Below are 17,152 nucleotides of genomic sequence, written 5' to 3' on the forward strand. Positions count from 1 at the left end.
TTGGATATCATCACAACTGCCCTAATTCAGACAGGATTGGCCAGGCAGGCTCCCAACCTAGACTGGGGTGAAAGGAGGGAGGGAATAGGCAAGCCAGGTCAGGAGCAGAAGTGGGAGTTGGGTGAAAGATGGATAAGAGGATTCTGAGTGGGGGGAACAGGATAGGTAAAGGCCAAGAGGGGGGAACTGCATGAGTAAGATACAAAGAAACAAGGCTAGGGATATGACCAAGGGTAGGGTCACACAGGCTCTTGTAAGTCACATTAAAAGTTTAAGACATGCTTAGGTGGAAGGCTGTGGGCTTCCTGGGAGAGCTAACTCACCCCTGTGTCTTTTCTTTCTCTTGCTCCAAGAAGAGTCCTGTCTGCGCTTTGCTACCTCTTGGAGTCTCCAGAGGACATATAGGTGGAGAGGGGTGTGTGAGGAGAGTTATTTGGTTTTTTCTGTGCTTTCCTTCTATCCAGAACTCCTCCTCTTCCTGTGAGGCCACTCTTGGCTGTGCCATGAGCTTTCTCAGAAACAGGCATAAACAATCTCGAGTCTCTCTTCTGTCCTCCCGGCCGGCCTTTCGTATTCCACCCTTCCTCATGTCTGCACTGCATGGATGAGACCCCGGCTGTTTTTCTGCTCTGTTCTGGCCCTCCGTGGAGCTTTGGGCCTGAGCTTTCATGGGTTCTCTCCCCTCAGTTTCCTCCTGCCACCAGCTCCTTGTGAGTGACCGAAACTGTTTTCTTTTCTTTTTTTTTTTTTTTTTTTCGAAACTGTTTTCTTAAATGTGACTCTCCAAGAGGAGAAACCGCTGGCTTTACCCATATGAAACTTGAAGGCACTTTAAATAAGGTGCCACCCCCAAACTTTAAGGGAGCTAAACTAATTTTTTAAAAAGATTCAATGTCTTTTTCATTCTCCTGATGTAGCTATTGACGTACACTTCACACTGGAGTGTCTGAAATTGTGGTGGTCCTAATTTATCGGATTTCTTAATTAAAATGTCTGCTGAATAAATTTGGTTTTTGTTTTGGAAAAAAGAAAAGTTTAAGACAACTTACATTTGAAATTGCACCACAGGTGGAGGTTGGGGATCACACCTGGGGGTAAGGGGACCTCTACAATGGTCCAAGCAGGAGACGGTGGTGAACTAAACTGAAGAGGGGGGTACAAATGGACAAATGGAGTCAGAGATGTTTAGGAAATGGCATCTCAGGTCTTGGTAACTGAAAATGAGGTTAAGAGAAGGGAGGAGTAAAGGTGACACCTGCTTACCTGGGGATGCCTTTTATGGAGAGGGGAACTTACCTGAGAAGCAGAGCTAGAGGGCGTGTGGTTGTTTAGACTCTCATTGCTCAAAGCATGACCAGAACAAACAACCTGGCCTCCCTGGGAGCTTTTGAGAAATGCGGATGCTCAGGCCCCAACCCAACCTACCACAATAAAGTTCAAGAGGCTCTCGCTGATTCAGTGCCTGATGAGTTGTCAGTGCTGGTCCCTTTGCTTGTCTTATGCCTTGTTCTTTACCCAGTTTAATCTTTCAGGGACCACTGGAATTTTAAGCCCTTCAGCACCAAAATTTGTAAATGGAGATCCTTTGGTTTCAGGGGTCTGTGAAGACTGACTGTGTATGCAGACTCTGATGTGTATGGACAGTTTTCTGGGGAAAGGACCCATAGCAAGGTAAGGACCTAGAAGATAAATAGAGAATGGAAAAATAGAGAAAGTCAATGAAACCAAAAGCTGGTTCTTTGAGAGATCAATAAGACTGACAAACCTTTACCTAGACTGACCAAGAAAAAAAAAAGATTCTAGTTACTAAAATCAGAAATGAAAGTGGGAGTCCGCTCTGAGGGTTCTGAGCTAACGGCTTCTTTGCGAAGCCTCGTTGGAGAGAAGATAGAGGGCTGGAACAGCGCCATCTCCGCCGGCGTGTGCGGGGCCCTTTTCATTGGGTCCTGCATTTACTTCGACCACAGGAGACGGAGTGACCCCAACTTCAAGAACAGGCTGCGAGAACGAAGAAAGAAACAGAAGCTTGCCAAGGAGAGAGCTGGACTTTCCAAGTTACCTGACCTTAAAGATGCTGAAGCCGTTCAGAAATTCTTCCTTGAAGAAATACAGCTTGGTGAAGAGTTACTAGCTCAAGGTGAATATGAGAAGGGTGTGGACCATTTGACAAATGCAATTGCTGTGTGTGGACAGCCACAGCAGTTACTGCAAGTGTTGCAGCAAACTGTTCCACCACCAGTTTTCCAGAGGCTTCTGACTAAGCTCCCAACAACTAGTCAGAGAATTTTAAGTGCTCAGAGCTTGGCTGAAGATGATGTGGAATGAGGAACAAATGTCAACATAATAATCTCAATTTAAAAATATTTTAAAAATCTTAACTTGGAAGATGATCAGCTCTGGGGGAGTAAGGGCAAATAAGCTTGTTATGGACTGTCCCACACTGAAATTTACCAAAGTTAATTTTTACTTTGTGTAGATCCATTTGTCTGTTTTATTTATTTTTCCCAGTGAAAAGTGTATTTTGATAGAGAGGTTTTCATTTTATAAATACATTATCAGTTACTGAAATATGGATTTTATTTATTCCTAAAACGTGCAATTAGAATGTACATATATAACATCACATTACTTACATTAAAAATACCCAGTGCTCAGTTTTGAAGGATAGGCCAAAAAATGTGTAGAAGAAAACTGAAGAATGCACAGTTCGCTATACATCAGAAAATTGGATGGAAACTTGATTGTGTATTAAAACTGAGCATTAAAATCTTTAAGAGATTCTTTCTTTCCATTTAATATCTTACATACGTATAATGTGCTGCTATGCTATAATAACAACTTCACCCCCACCGTTGAACTGTTTTGTTTAAATCAGTGGGCCTAATGTGTTCCGGATATTTATCTCCTTGTATTTTAGATATGTGTAGTTGCAAATAGCACCAGGAATTAGATCTGTGTACACCCTTAAACTAGCTGAGTAAGCTTCGCCAGTTAATGTCTGCCCTCATTTATAAAATGAGGGAATTGGTCTGCTAATTCAGCTTCTAATTCCTTTGGTTCTGTTTAGCATTTTCAAATCCCTTTTTCTGAGGGATATATCTGTTTGGGCAACCAGTTGCATTTTTTAATACTCTGAATTTTGCATGCTTGCCTGACTTAGCATTTCTGAATTGATTTTTTTTTTTTAAGGTGTAACTTGTGTTGATTTTCACTTAAATCATGGTACTGTCACTACTTTTGTAAATTAATCTGGAATTTAACTTTCAAGGTAACTGGGACAATATGCTTGTAAAAGTGTGTGTTCCCCTTTGCTTTTATCGTCAGTGTACCTCCTTAATCCCCTTCCAGCCTGATTCACTTATCTTGTTATGAGAATAAGGTGTAACTTTGTGGCTGAAGACTTGCAAAGAATGAAGATAATTCTCAAAATAGTGACATTATCTGCAGCCACAGATTCAGTATAAGACCTGAGAATAAAGATCCTTGGTACTTAAAAAAGAAAAAAGAAATGAAAGTTGGAATATTACTACTGATTCTATAGAAATAAAAAGGATTGTAAGAGATTACTATGAATAATTATATGCCAACAACTTGGATAACCTAGATGAAATGGATACATTCCTTAGAAACATAAAACCTACCAAGACTAAATAATGAAGAAATAGAAAATCTGAATAGACCTATAACTAGTAAGGAGATTGAATCAGTCATCAAAAATCTCCAGCAAAGAAAAGCCCTGGACCTGATGGCTTCGCTGGTGAATTCTACCAAACATTTAAAGAAGAACTAATACCAATCCTTCTTAAACTTTTCCAAAAAATTGAAGAGGCGGGAACACCTGCTAACTCATTCTGTGAGGCCCTGATACAAAAGCTAGATAAAGACACTACAAGAAAACTGCATACCACTATCCCTTATGAACACTGATGTAAAAATCCTCAACAAAATACTAGCAAACTAAATTTAGCAGCTTATTAAGAGGATTACACACCACAACCAAGTGCAATTTCTTCCTGGAATGCAAGGATGTTTCATCATTCTAAAATCGATCAATGTAACACAGCACATTAATGGAATGAAGGGGGAAAAGCACATGATCATCTCAATTGATGCAGAAAAGGCATTTGACAAAATTCAACACCTTTTCATGATTAAAATGAAACAAACTAGGAACAGATGGAAACTACTTCAACATAATAAAAAACATAAATGAAAAACCCACAGCAAAAATCATACTCAATGGTGAAAATCTGAAAGCTTTTCTTCTAACAACAGAAACAGGTCAATGATGGCTGCTTTTGCCATTTCAGTACTGAAATTGATAACCAGAGCAATTCGGCAAGAAAAAGAAATTAAAGGCATCCAAATTGGAAAGGAAGAAGTAAAATAATCTCTGTTTGCAGATGGTAGGACCTTATGTGGTAAACCCTAAAGATTCCACACAAAAAACTGTCAGAACTAATAAATGAATTCAGAAAATTAGGCTGATACAAACTCAATACACAACTGTGTATTTCTATATGCTAGCAATGAAATAAACAAGAATAAGAAGAGTTGGCAAGGATGTGGAGAAACCGCAACCCTTGTGCACTGTTGGTGGGAATGTAAAATGGTACTGCTACTATGGAACACAGTATAGCAGTTGCTCAAAAAATTAAAAATGGAATTATCATATGATCCAGCAGTTCCACTGCTGAGTATGTACCCAAAAGAACTGAAAGCAGATATTTACACACCCATGTTCACAGCAGCATTATTTACAATAGATAAAATGTGGAAGCAACCCAAGTGTCCATCAACAGCTAGACAGATAAACAAAAGATGGTATATAGATACAATGGAATACTATTCAACTTTACAAAGGAAGGAAATTCTGACATATGCTACAGCATGAATGAACCTTGAGGACATTATGCTAAGTGAAATAAGCCAGTCACAGAGAGACAAACACTGTATGATTCTACTTTATGAGGTATCTAGTCAAATTCATAGAACAGAAAGTAGAATGGTGGTTGCCAGGAGCTGGGGGGAGTAGAGAATGGGGAGGTATTGTTGAATGGGTATAGAGTTTCAGTTTTGCAAGATGAAAAGACTTAAGGTTATGGAGACAGATGGTGGTGATGGTTACACATTATGAATGTATTTAGTACCACTTAACTGTACACTTATAATGGTTAAGATGGTCAATTTTATGTTGTGTGTACTTTATCACAATTTTAAAATGGAAAAAAAGAGCTAAGATCCACTAGGATCCAGAAAAAAATGTTCCATAGTTGGATGTGGGGCTTACAAACACAACACTGGGGAACTCAGTATTGTTTAAGATCAAAGTAACACCTTTTTCCTATAAAAAGCATTCATTTGCTTTGTAAGCATATTTGGGAGTTAAGAAATATAAGTCTGGACTTTCAAGAGCTACATGTCAACTGTCCTGGATTCTCTAACCTCTTAAGCAGCCTTTGGGGGTCCCAGAACATGTTCATTGTAGCCTTTGTCACATTGTAAGGCTTTTTGTGTGGCTGTCTCTCCTAAGAGCCTATGAACATGAGGCAGGACCCTGTTTCCTGCCCAGCACATGATGCTCAATGAATAAATGAAGGAACGAGCAAATGAGTGAGCAGCAGGAGAGAGAGATGCATCTGCAGTTCTAAGGAGGCCGAGGGAAATCAGAGTTCGGGTTCTTCCTGTGGTTCCCTTCATCTATTTCTCTTAACCTCCTTTGCAGCCTATTTCTCATACCACCTGCAGGAGGCCTTCCCAAATTGTGCCCAGCTACCACATTGAAGGACTGGACCTCCAGGAGAGCTCCTCCTCCTCATCTCCCCTTCACCTGGAGGAGGCAGCAGGCAAGGGCTTCACAAAGGGAGGCATGAGCTGCCTAAAAAGGATGTGGTAGGCCAGGGGGAATCAGGCTTCCTGCTCCAGCACCTCCAACCCCAGGCCCTCTAAGAGGGGGAACTGGCATGCTTCCTCATCTCTCCTCAGGGAAGGTGTCCCAACACCTGGTGGAGGCCACTGGGCTGCTCCAGCCCCTCTGGGAAGAAGATGTTGTTCTCCAAGGTGGCATCTTCGTGAGGCTGCTGAGGGGCACGGTTGAGTGCCACAGGCCAAGAAGTCCCTGGTGTGTTGGCTGAATGCTCACCTCCTGTGCCTCCTTTCCTAATGGATGAGAGAACAGCTCTGTTCTCTTTGTCCTTAGAGCTGAGCAGCCTTGCACAAGTTAGTCAACTTCTCTGAGCCATAGTTTACTTATTTGTCAAAATGGAGCACGATGCCTACCTCATAGGACTGATGAGGGAAACCTTCAAAGGGCTGAGCATAGGACCTTGCACAAAGTAGGTGCTCAGTACCTGTCAGGAGTCTGGAGTGAGTGCAAACTTCAGCCCCAACAGAGGTTAGAAACTGTCCCCAGAGGCCTGGCTGTTGCATCACCAGTTAAACCATGTGATTGAGCTAGTGACAAAGGCTCTGGTGCCTCAGCATTCTGAGATAAAGGATGGGAATGGCCTGTTTCTCCCATCTTCCTCCCATGAGTGGCACCTGAGAGGGAACCACAGGACAGAGATGGCTTTAGAATAAAACACAAAAGCCAACACATATTGAGCAATCACCGGGGTCAGGCTAAGCCCTTTATGTCCATTAGATCATGTAATCCTTGCAAACACCATGAGGAGGGTACTATTATATCATAAGATATCACTTATAGAGGGAATGTAAAAATTTTATTTATTTATTTATGTTTGTTTATAAATAGACTCTTTCTAGAGCAGTTTTAAGTTCACAGCAACACTGAGCAGAAAGTAGAGTTCCCTAAAACCCCCTTTCCCGACACATGCACAGCAACACTGAGCAGAAAGTAGAGTTCCCTAAAACCCCCTTTCCCGACACATGCACAGCCTCCCCGCCATCAGCATCCCCCAACACAGAGGTACGTTTTTCTCAATCAATGAACTGATGTTGACACATCATTGTCACCCAAAGTCCACAGTTTACATTAGGGTTCACTCTTGGTGCTTGTACATTCTACGGGTTTTGAGAAATGTATAATGACATGCAGAGTTTTACTTTTCAATACCAATTTTATTTTTTATCAAAGTAGTACATGCTCAGTGTAATGCTTTGGCTTCAAAGTCAGAGCACAAAAAAGGCTTATATGGAAAACCAACCATGCCTCTTCCCTGCCCTCTCTGCCCTTCCTAACTCCAGGCCCAGGCTCCAGGGGCAGGGTGGCGTCCTTCTTATATACCTAGGGGGCCACACAGTTGGCACCAAAGTACCAAGAACGTCAAAAGGGACTGGAAACAAACAGCACATTAGGGCCAAGTAGCCAGATAGGCTGAGCACACCCTCTGCCCCAAGGGTGTCAACCAGGCATCTCAAATAAGACATTCTAGAGGTATTTTAAAATCTTTGCTTGCTTCTTTAGAAGCCCCAGTACTCATTTTCGGAGTTTTGCTGGATGAGGGGAGCTAAAGCCACACACAGGAAGGGCACTGTGATGCAAAGCTGCCTAGGTGGAGGGAGATTACGGTTCTGGCTGGCTGCATGGCCTGCGAAAATTTCTCCCCTCTGGACTTTGAGGTCTTTGTGCAAAAAAACCAAGCGATTGGACAGGTGATCACTAGGGCCCTGCCGTGCTGACAGATTGAGTTAGGGCTGCTACTGCTGCTAACAGCCCCATATCTGGAGCTCTTCCTGTGAGCCGAGTGGTTCCTTGCAACCACCCTCAAAACAGGCAATATTGCCTCATTTTACAGATGAGGATTGAGACTCAGAAGGGCTGTCAGGGCCACACAGCTAGAGAGGGGCAGGGTCAAGATTCTAAACCAGAGTGCACACTCTCCTTCCCTGGAGCTGGATCCCTGAGCCTTCTGTCCTGTTTTCCCCAAAATAGATGCTCTAGTCTGTGTGTGGCGGGTGGGTGGGTGTGTAGGTAGGTGGGTAAGAGGGGGTCCCATGGCTTCCAGTGACAGCAGGGCCCAGCTTACTTGGCCTCCAGGATTTCAAAACTCTAGGCCCCACCTCAGTGTGAAGACCATTATGCCCACATCCTGTTTAATGCTAATCTCTCCTCCTAGGCCACTGGTTCTCTGCCTTGGCTGTGAATTAATCACCTGGGGAGCTTCGGAAAACAAAGATGGCTGCGCCTCACCTGTAGAGATACTGCTTTAATTGGTCTGGAACAGGGTCCTAGCACTGGTTGGTCTGAAGAGCACCACAGGTGATTCAAATGTGCAGCCAAGGCTGGGAACCTCACATTAGCCTGTCGGCTTACTGAGGATCCTTGTTCATTCCCTCACCACGCTTGCCTGGCGGTGGGGAGTGTCTGCTCTTTACCATGCCTCCCCAGCCATAAAGGCAGAGCAGCCTTTGTTCTCAGCTGCAGTGTAGCTGCCTTTCTCTGTAACAAGCTCCACAGCATCATTACTCTGCTCTCCTGAATTCGTTGTCCTCCTGAAAGTAGCCAAGGCCATGATGCTTCTCAGAGATTCTCTGGAACAAAAGCCCCTGGAATCCAGGTCTGCCCTGGCTTGTGGTGTGGAGAGCCCACCTTGCCTGGGTCCTCTCTGCTCTGCATCTTAGGGGAAGAGAACTGGGGAGGACAGGGTTTGTCCCCCACCCAGGCTGCCCTGGGCCTTTTCTGGCTCCTAGGTGAGGCTATCAGCCTCACAAAATCAAATATGTTCTGTATTAAAAAAAAGGACAAGGACAATTCTGGAAGCTACAAGGGTCTCAGAAGAGAGTCAAGCAAAGCTGAATGCTACCTGAAGGAAGGGAGCCTCCTGTTTCCTGCCTACTGAACTCAGCTACAGAAAGGTGCCTGATATGCTCCTGACTTAGGACTCCTATGTGGGCTTCGGGCCACAGAAGCTTGGATGCTGATTTTAGAGCCTGCAAGAGAGAAGCAAAGTTGGCGGCAGAAGGGCAGGTGAGAGGTGGGCTTGGGGATGCATTGGCTGTTGTAAATAAGCTGAGTCAGAACCAGGAACTGGAAGTGGTAGTGGGGGAAGGTACTCATGGCAGGGCTCTGAGGGGGCCACTAAACATGGCATTCCTTGGCCTGTTCTCATCCTCCATGAAGCCTGGGCTTTGAAGCCACAAATTCATGGCAGGCCAAACCTGGAAGTGTCTGGAAGCCATGTGGCATGTGGTTTTCAAACTGAGTTTATTGGAACTGTAGGAGGTTCTTCAGAATTGGTAGGGACTCTGACACACCATGTAATGCAACTACCAACATGGCTCTCTTATCTACTTAATGAACAGGTGTACAAGATTTCACTGCGTTAAAAAAAAAAAATTCTGTGCTAAAATAATGCTATCAAAATTTGAAAACCATGGATCTAGTAAACTTATGAGGGATGGATGGGGAAACTTACCCAGAGTCACCCTCTAGTCACTTACCCCTCAGGCCAGGTCTATCCCCACAGCATACCCACTGGCTTTATGGAGCAGACAGCAGGAGGTTCTCTCTGGAGGCCTGTCTTGAATGCAGCAACAAAAATGGCCAAGAGAGGAGCCACGTGGGGAAGAGCCACTCTCAAAAGAATGAGTGACCCCAAGACCCAGACTTGCAGACCCTGAAGGGCAGTGTGAAGCTGCCTTGGCTCAACTGTCAAAAGCCCTCAAGATTCTAGTCTGTTCTTACCTTCAGGGAAATGTAAGGCCTTGGCCTGGGAGGTGGGGCCCCTGGATTCTAGGCTGCCCCACCATTTCCTGGGACTTTGGGCCACATTCCTGGGACATTAGCCTTCTCTTTAAGGGAGGAAGCTGGGCACGCTCACTCAGTCCCTAGACTGTGGGCCCTTGAGGACAGGACCTGTCATCTCCACTGTGTGCTGCATCCTCCTCAGTCCAAGGGATTCAGGTACAGGGCTAGGCACAGGAATCCTTAACTTCACGGAAAACAGTTTTGTTCATTGGTTTTTAGAACAGGGCTCCCGTCAAGTGGTTCTCCTCATCCTCCACATACCAACTGTGACCTTCGACAACAGTGGATGACTTTCCACACTTTCTGTAGTGAAGCTTTCTCCTCCCTCCTGTTTTCTCCCCTGGGTTGGCTCCTCTGGCAGTGAGAATCTCAACACTCTGGAGAGAGTGAACGCTGGGGACTTGCATTTCTTCTCCTGATAGTCTTCTTCCTCTGAGCAGTTCAACAGGTGAAGGTGCCCCAAGGCCATCAGGGCTGCTTATTAACGCAGCAGAATTTGGCCGCATGTGCTTGCCCGAGAAGCAGGTGGAATATTCAATAAGTAGATGATCATGGATGGATTGCGTTGAGGGAAGATCTGGTCCCCAGCTCAGACAGAGGTCTTAACCTCTTTTTGCCATGGAACATCCAGAACACCAGTGAAAAGGACCTTTATATGTACTCATTTGGGGCAGGGCCCTCCTTTCCCCCCCTCCCCCTGGGTCTTGAGGGACAAACCCATAGCCAAAGACCACAGCCCCAAGCCCCAGCTGTTCTCACCTCCTGGCAATGACCAGAATCTGAGAAACTGTCTTCTTCCCCAGGTCTCCAACAGACCCCTTCACCCCCTACAACCTGAGCCCCTCAAGACCCCTCTCCAGAGTCCAAAGGCCACTTCTGAAGCCTTCCATCTCCCCAAGTCATGCCCAGTAGTCCCTGGTTGTCCCGGTCCCTGGTCCTGTGGGAGGCAGCCAGCTTTGTGACATCACAAAAGGCTATCCTGTGACAAGTTTGGGCCTGGTGAAGAAGGAGCAGGGCAGAGGGGCTCCCCCCAGGAACATCATGTGACTTTTCATGGAGAGACACCCCTACCTCTGAGGGAATGAAGAGGAACTGTCTCATAGTAAGAGCCCAGGACACCCTCTGCACTTAGAAACACCTCCCCTTGATAACTTCGGCTCCCAGGACTAACTGGATACTCCTGGCTATATCTGGCAATACCTCTTTGGGGTCCAGGTCCAACGTGGCCAGGTTTGGGGGTGGGGCAGTAGGTGATTACTTCAGGTGGTAGTGGTGGGTCTCTGACCTCCGAATTGACAGTCAGATCAGCTTCCTTCCATCAAACAAAGTCATTCTGCCCCAGGCCTTTCAAAGTGAAAGAACTGATAGGGTGGGAAGCTTTATCTGACCTGAGTCTTCCTCAGGGTCTATGCCAGCAGTCCCCAGAGTACCTTCAGGTGGGTCAGGCCAGAGATCCCTGAATCCTGTAGAAAAGTCTTGTGCTTACAAACAGGCATTGTCAAAATCCAAGGGCTTCTCTCTCCAATGCTGACTCCACTGTTGTTTCTTCCCGGAAGGATTTACAATTCTAAAAACCTGAGGCAGAAGAGGCTCCTTACCTCCCCTGTACCCTGTTCTCCAACCTCTAACTCTTACCTGGAGCATAGCCTCTGGGAAGAGCAGGGCCCCAGGAGTCAGCAAGGATGATAACTGGCAGCCAGGCTCGGGGATCTGACAGGTCCTGGGAGTAGGTGGAGGGCAGAATTTGGGCCTTTTCATGCTCCAGCCCCTGTTTGTGCTGGGCGGGTCCATTGTAAGGGTGGCCCAGGGGACACCATCTCTGGCCATCCTCTCTGGACTCTACTTTGATTGTGACATTGCCATCCTGCCAGAGGACCCCAGGGAAAAAAGTGAGTGCACTCTGGGCAGGGTTCCAGATGCAGGCTTCATCTCAGCAGGGAAGCAGGGTCGACAGGCTGGTTTGGGGAGGGTGACATGTCTGAATTCACATCTAAGGAGCTCCTTGGCCTTGACTGCCCTCACCCTTGATCGACGACAGCCTTTTCAGCCATGAGGAGGCCTAGGAGCAGATCCTCTTAAATCCACCCTCTGATATGGGGATATATGTATATGTATAGCTGATTCACTTTGTTATAAAGCAGAAACTAACACACCATTGTAAAGAAATTATACTCCAATAAAGATGTTAAAAAAAAAAAAATCCACCTTCTGACCCACTCAGTTTTTAGTTCTGTGCTGGGACAGAGAGTAGACAGATGATCCCTAAGAGTGGTTACTCCACTACTTCCCAGTGTGTCTGAAAATGTGCCCCAGGATTTTTCTGGTAAGGAGCTCATTTCTCATTTTGATGAGGAAAGCTTGAGCTCTTCCAGCAGGCAGTAGTACCGGGGGCAAAGAGAAATCAGCCAGGGCTGAGGTAGTCCTGAAGAACAGCAATAGGGACAGCCACAGACCAAGAGTAATCACAATAGAAATAGCCACCACTTAGCTAGCACCTCCTGTGTGCCAGACCCCAAGCTAAGCACTTTACAGGCATGGTTCCACTTAGTCCTCATTACAATGCTAGAAAGGAGGTATTATTCCCATTTTCCAGCTGGAGAAACTGAAGCTCGAGAGGTGAAGTAATTAGGCCAATTACAGGAGCACTAGTGTTAGGATGCAGGTCTGTCTACCTCCAAAGCTAGACTCAACTGCTGACCTATCTCCTTCTGCAAACTCTTCCCAATAAAGAGGCAAACTATTTTCTTATCTGTCACCATCGGTGATAGGGTTAAAGAGAGAATGGGGAGAAGGGAGACTCTGAGCCTGATATTACCCAGATCAGCTTTCGGATAAGGCAACCTTGACTGCTTGGCCCGTCTAACCTTTAATGAGACCCATTGGGAGGCAGCTGTTCTGATTTACTCCTAACTATTTTGCAGGTGATTTAAGTGAGGCCATGGGGGCCATCAAGGGGAGTCCTTGGGGTCTGTGGCTGAGCAGTGGTTCTGAGGTGGGGTTGCTAGATAATATATAGAATGTCTGGTTCAATTTTAATTTCAGATAAAGAATAATTTAAAATATATAAGTATGTCCTCAATATCGCATGGGGCTCTTCTGGGGGCTCCTCACTCTGGCTGGGGTCCTGGTACGTGGGAATTGGGGCGGGACTGGGGGGTCGTTGCTTCATTTCTCACCTGAGTCTTAGGTCCCTCTGTGAACTTGTGCCTGTGGGAGCAGGAGGGGGTACTGACTTCTGGAGACTGCAGCGTCTGTGGCCACTGGACGAGGTGGAGCCTCAGTTTCTCACTCTGTGAAATGAGAATGGTGGATGTGGATGCCGTCATACAGGGTGGTTGCTTTGCACACCTCTTGGGCAACAGGGGTAGTGTTCCATCTTTCTAGGGGGCTGTAGGGGCCCCCAGGAAGGGGGAGGGCACCAAGTGAATGATTAGAATTCCCTTTTTTGTCCAGGTTGGGGTCCCCAGTGCCTGGAAGCCCAGAGCCTGGAAGCCCCGAGCCTCTCCTCGGTGGCTCCTGTGACTCCTGGACACTTGCAGTAGCAGTCTTGCTCAGCAAACAGCAGAGTGGGAATAGATGTGGGACAGGAGGAGGCACAGGAGTTGTGGTGGCACCAGGGTGGGGAAGGGCTGATGGGAGCACCTGGGTCCGGTGAACCTGGAAGTTAAGTGATGGGAAAGAAGGGGTGGTGGAAAAGGGAAGAGGGGGAGATGGGGAAGACAGAGGATAGGGGAAAGAGGAGGAGCATCCTGAAGCTCAGAGGACATGGTGCTATTGATTTTCCTACCCTAGTGCATGGGCATGTGTGGGGATGAGGGCAGGTTGGATCATACCTAAGTCTGTAGCCCTTTGTGCTGGGACCAGGGCTGGGCTGCTCTTGCTCTCCCTTTGCCACTGGGCAGCCCTGCAAGCATGACTTCTTGCCCTTTTGGATGGTGGCTGCTGCTTTTTGAGGCATACCATAAGGGGAGATGGGCACACACAGAGCAGAGGGAGACAGAGTCCAGAAATGTTCTTCTAAAGAGGCCAAGGAATCTCTTTTTCCAATGATTCAGGTGTGATGTGCCAGGTCAAGCTGGGTGTGTGGGCCTGATTTATCCGTAGCTTTGTACTTGCATGTACTTAGATGTGAAAGTGTTGGCTGTGAGGACTGGCGCCAGTGCATGGGAGTGCATGCTTGTGTCTCTGGCACACGTTACCTTGGCCTACGAAATGTGACAGTGAGTGTGCTTGAAATGTGTGTGCAGCCCAGAAAACCTGAGTGCAGTCTTTTCCCAGAGTGGGAGTCTGGGAGTGCCTGCAGGTCTGCGGCTGCAGGTATGTGGGGGGCTTTTGGCAGAGGTATGGGGGGCACAGGCATTATAGAACAGAGATTATGGAGGAAGCAGTTGCTAGACAGGTCCTGTATAGCTCCTGTTCTGCTTCCCCAGCCTCCTGGGCCCTGGCTTCTCCAAAGGCCCTCTGGCATGCCCCTTATTCCCATCATTTACCCAGGGCCCCAGGCTGATTTTCTGAAGGGGAGCAGTGCCATCTGGTGGCAGGCTGAGGCTGTGCCAGGAGGAGGCAAGCTGGAACCTGGGTTCCCACAAGGGATCTGCCTTTCAGGACCTCAGTCAGTGGGGAAGTCACCACCGCACTGGCTAGATCATGGAAAAATGGAGGGTATCTAAGGCTTGAGTGCTCCATTCTCATGCATTTTGGGTTCATGACCCAGGGAGGCATGGCAGGAAAGTCAGGTGAAGGGTTGCTACAGCACTGATGTAGGAAAGTTATCAGTCCAGCCTCTGGATCCATGAACCTGGGCCCCATTCCTTGGGCCACCAATCTGGGCTCAGATTTCTCATCTGTGTAGGTGGCAAACTGTACCTACCCTGTGGGGTGGTAGTGAGGGTTATATGAAAAAGTGTGGTTAAAACACTTGGCTCAGAGCTATATAAAGTCAGAGGTAATGGTAGTGGCCATTATAGGCAAAGTCCCAGAAGCACAGAGAACAGAGCTATGTGTTGTGGCAGGTGAAAGCGTTGCAGAGAGGTGGCACGTCTGCCACACTGCCACCCAACATTCTAGAATTTTGTGCCTGAGTATCACCTGTGTCAAGTTACATACTTAAGAGGAGGGAGGTCTCTTTTCTGGAAAGCGGGGAATGGGGTCTGGTGGGGAACAGAATCAAGAGACCCAGCACCCAGGCTCTGGCTAGCTTCTTAATCTAGCTATGGAACCTGAGCATGGCAGACGGCCTGCTGTGTCCATGTTCCCCATGTGAAAGTGCTGACTGTGAGGACTCCGTAAAAATGCACAGAAACTTGCTCAGGACTCCCAGAGATAAAGGCTCGATAGGATCTTGTCAGGGAGAGATTCTGCTCAGCTGTGGAGTTTACCTTTCACGTCTCCAAAAAGGGATCCCCGAGTCAGAGTCAGGAGTCGTTCTGGTTCTGCTGGTAATTGGTTGTGTGATGTGAGTCAAGTTACTCACTCTCTCCGCGTCTCACTTTTCCCAGCTGCAAAATAAAGAAATTAGATGACCTCTGAGGTCAGCTCTGCCTTAATCTATTTCCTTTTGATTTTTTCCTTTTCTCTGCCTCACATATAATATCTAGGATAAATATTTATTGATCCTACAGGCTAGGTCTTGAACAGGAAGACCAGAGCCTTCTGCTTAATGACTGCTGTGATTTCTCATACACTTCGGGAAATATTTTCTTAGATCCTGGTAGGTTCTAGGTATAATGGGGCCAATGGGAGAATAAAACAACGGCTCTTCCCTCTCACACAGGCCGAATAAGGTACTGGGAAGGTATCCAGCCGTTCTAGCTTTGGGCTGGGAGGATCGAGTCTTTCGCTTTTCGCTTCCGCCTTCCTGAGCAGCCAATGAATATGTAGCAGTTCTCGTTTATGCTAAAAACTACAAACCCCAGAAGTCAACGCGCGGGGCAAACTGCTCACGCGCCAATCAAGACTTGGTGGGCTCCGCCCCTAGAGGCGGAACTTCATTTTCCACGCGACTTGGGGCTCGTAGATATTCCTCCGCTCGCCCTCGCGTTCTCCTCCCGCCTCCTGCCAGCAAGCCTCGCGCCAAGTCGGGGGACGCGCGCGCGCAGCATACGTAGCGAACGAGTGACGCATAATATGTGGGCCGCTCCGGAGTCGCGGTCGCGTTGTGTGTGAGTGAGGGGGAGAGAGTGCGGGACCTGAGACGGCGTGTGTGAGCTGTGGCCGCTGGCGGGGTCAGGGGGGAGCGGCGGAGCCGCCCAGGAAGGTGAGTCGGGAAGGGAGGGAGACGGCTCTGCGGGAGGGGCGCGAGGAGACAGGGCGCATGGTCGGTCGGACGGGAGAGTGGGCGCTGGGCTGGGGGAGGGGCGGCACCTGCCTGGGCCGCCGGCTGGGAGGGGGCGGGCCGGGCCTCCCGAGACGCTTGGTCCGGAGCCTGACAGGACTTTTCATCCTCCAGATTCTTGGCTCGGGGGCGGGGCCTCCACGTTCTTCCTCCAGTCCGCAGAAGAAGCTTCCCAAGAGTAACTCTTCCGCCCGGATTGGGGTGCAGGGGTGTGCCCGCCCCTATCCTGGGGAGGGGCGCCTCTCATTCCTCTCATCACTTTTTTCCTCCCAGTTCTCCCAGACTTCGTTCCGTACGGGCCTGGGGTCGGGGTGGGTGGCTCCATCTTTCATGTCGTATGGCGGCCCCCTTCCCATACTGTGTCTCCGCCCCTAGTTCCAGTCACCTGGGCTGGCTCTCTCCTCCCTCGGTCTCGTGCCACCTCCCCTTGCATCCGCCCGGCTCTTGGTCGGGCGAGGGGGGGGCGGGCTCTCTGGGCACTCCTCCCACCCCCCCCCCCGCCCCCATGGTGGTGGAGATGGGTGGAAGGAGAGGTGTCCGGGTCCTGCAGCTTAGAGCCAAACCTTGGAGTGCCCGCCAAGCTTCCCGGGATCCTATTTCCGGGGGTTACAGTCGTTTTTAACTGGATGTCAGGCATTTGCTTAGCTCCCTCTTCCTAGACGGTTTGCGTCTCACTTCCTCTTATTGCACTGTTAGCGCTTGGCTTTTGCTTGTGCTGAAGAAGTAGTTTTGGAGTGTTTGTAGTAGTTCTTTTTGAGTCCTAGATGACTCGTCATTGACTGTGTCACGTTGGCCTCAGTTTTTCCTTACTGTGTCTTTTCAATGAAGCCTTTTAATTAGTCTACAAGTTTTAATTATTAACAGCATCTTCCTGTTCTAAACGCTTTGTTAATGTACAGAGTGAGAGGTTCATTGGCAGTGTTGTCCTGTAATCTTCTTGTCTCAGTTTACTTTTAAGGTTTTTGTAAGCTTGTATAATTAGACTCTTTAGGAATCGATTTGTTATTCTTCTTGACGCTGTCAAGATTTGGGTTTTGTATATTACACTTATTATCCATTTTTCGAGTGGTGATATATTTTGGATGTAAAGGAAATAATAGATACAGAAT

The 17,152-nt window shown here is 47.5% G+C and overlaps 1 protein-coding gene, 1 long non-coding RNA gene and 1 pseudogene across 9 annotated transcripts in view; 2 read left to right on the plus strand and 1 right to left on the minus strand.

Annotated features, from left to right (window-relative positions):
* Nucleotides 1-1,803: 1,803 nt before the first annotated feature.
* LOC309608377 (mitochondrial import receptor subunit TOM20 homolog pseudogene) lies at nt 1,804-2,342 on the plus strand (annotated as a pseudogene). Its single transcript has one exon. The product of its transcript is annotated as a mitochondrial import receptor subunit TOM20 homolog pseudogene (transcript).
* Nucleotides 2,343-6,855: 4,513 nt separating this feature from the next.
* LOC309608393 lies at nt 6,856-15,681 on the minus strand. Of its 2 annotated transcripts, XR_014232863.1 has the most exons (3): nt 15,088-15,681; nt 12,886-12,999; nt 6,856-11,284 (listed from the first exon to the last, which is right to left on the minus strand). It is a non-coding gene; the product is annotated as an uncharacterized lncRNA (long non-coding RNA). The 2 variants fall into 2 exon arrangements; XR_014232864.1 differs by lacking the exon at nt 6,856-11,284 and having other exon boundaries at nt 11,816-12,999.
* A 133-nt stretch (nt 15,682-15,814) lies between these two features.
* The window catches only part of DCAF1 (DDB1 and CUL4 associated factor 1), an 82,790-nt gene continuing 81,452 nt past the window's right edge, over nt 15,815-17,152 (plus strand). For 2 of the 6 annotated variants that reach the window (XR_014232809.1, XM_082348138.1), the window contains exon 1: nt 15,815-15,965. The gene's annotated coding sequence lies outside the window, so the exon portion shown is untranslated. The remainder of the gene's footprint in view (nt 15,966-17,152) is intronic. The other 4 variants (XM_082348134.1, XM_082348139.1, XM_082348135.1 and 1 more) reach the window with 2 other exon arrangements.

Source organism: Balaenoptera borealis (genome assembly GCF_965194805.1).
Source record: "Balaenoptera borealis genome assembly, chromosome: 12".
NCBI classification, from domain to species: Eukaryota; Metazoa; Chordata; class Mammalia; order Artiodactyla; family Balaenopteridae; genus Balaenoptera; species Balaenoptera borealis.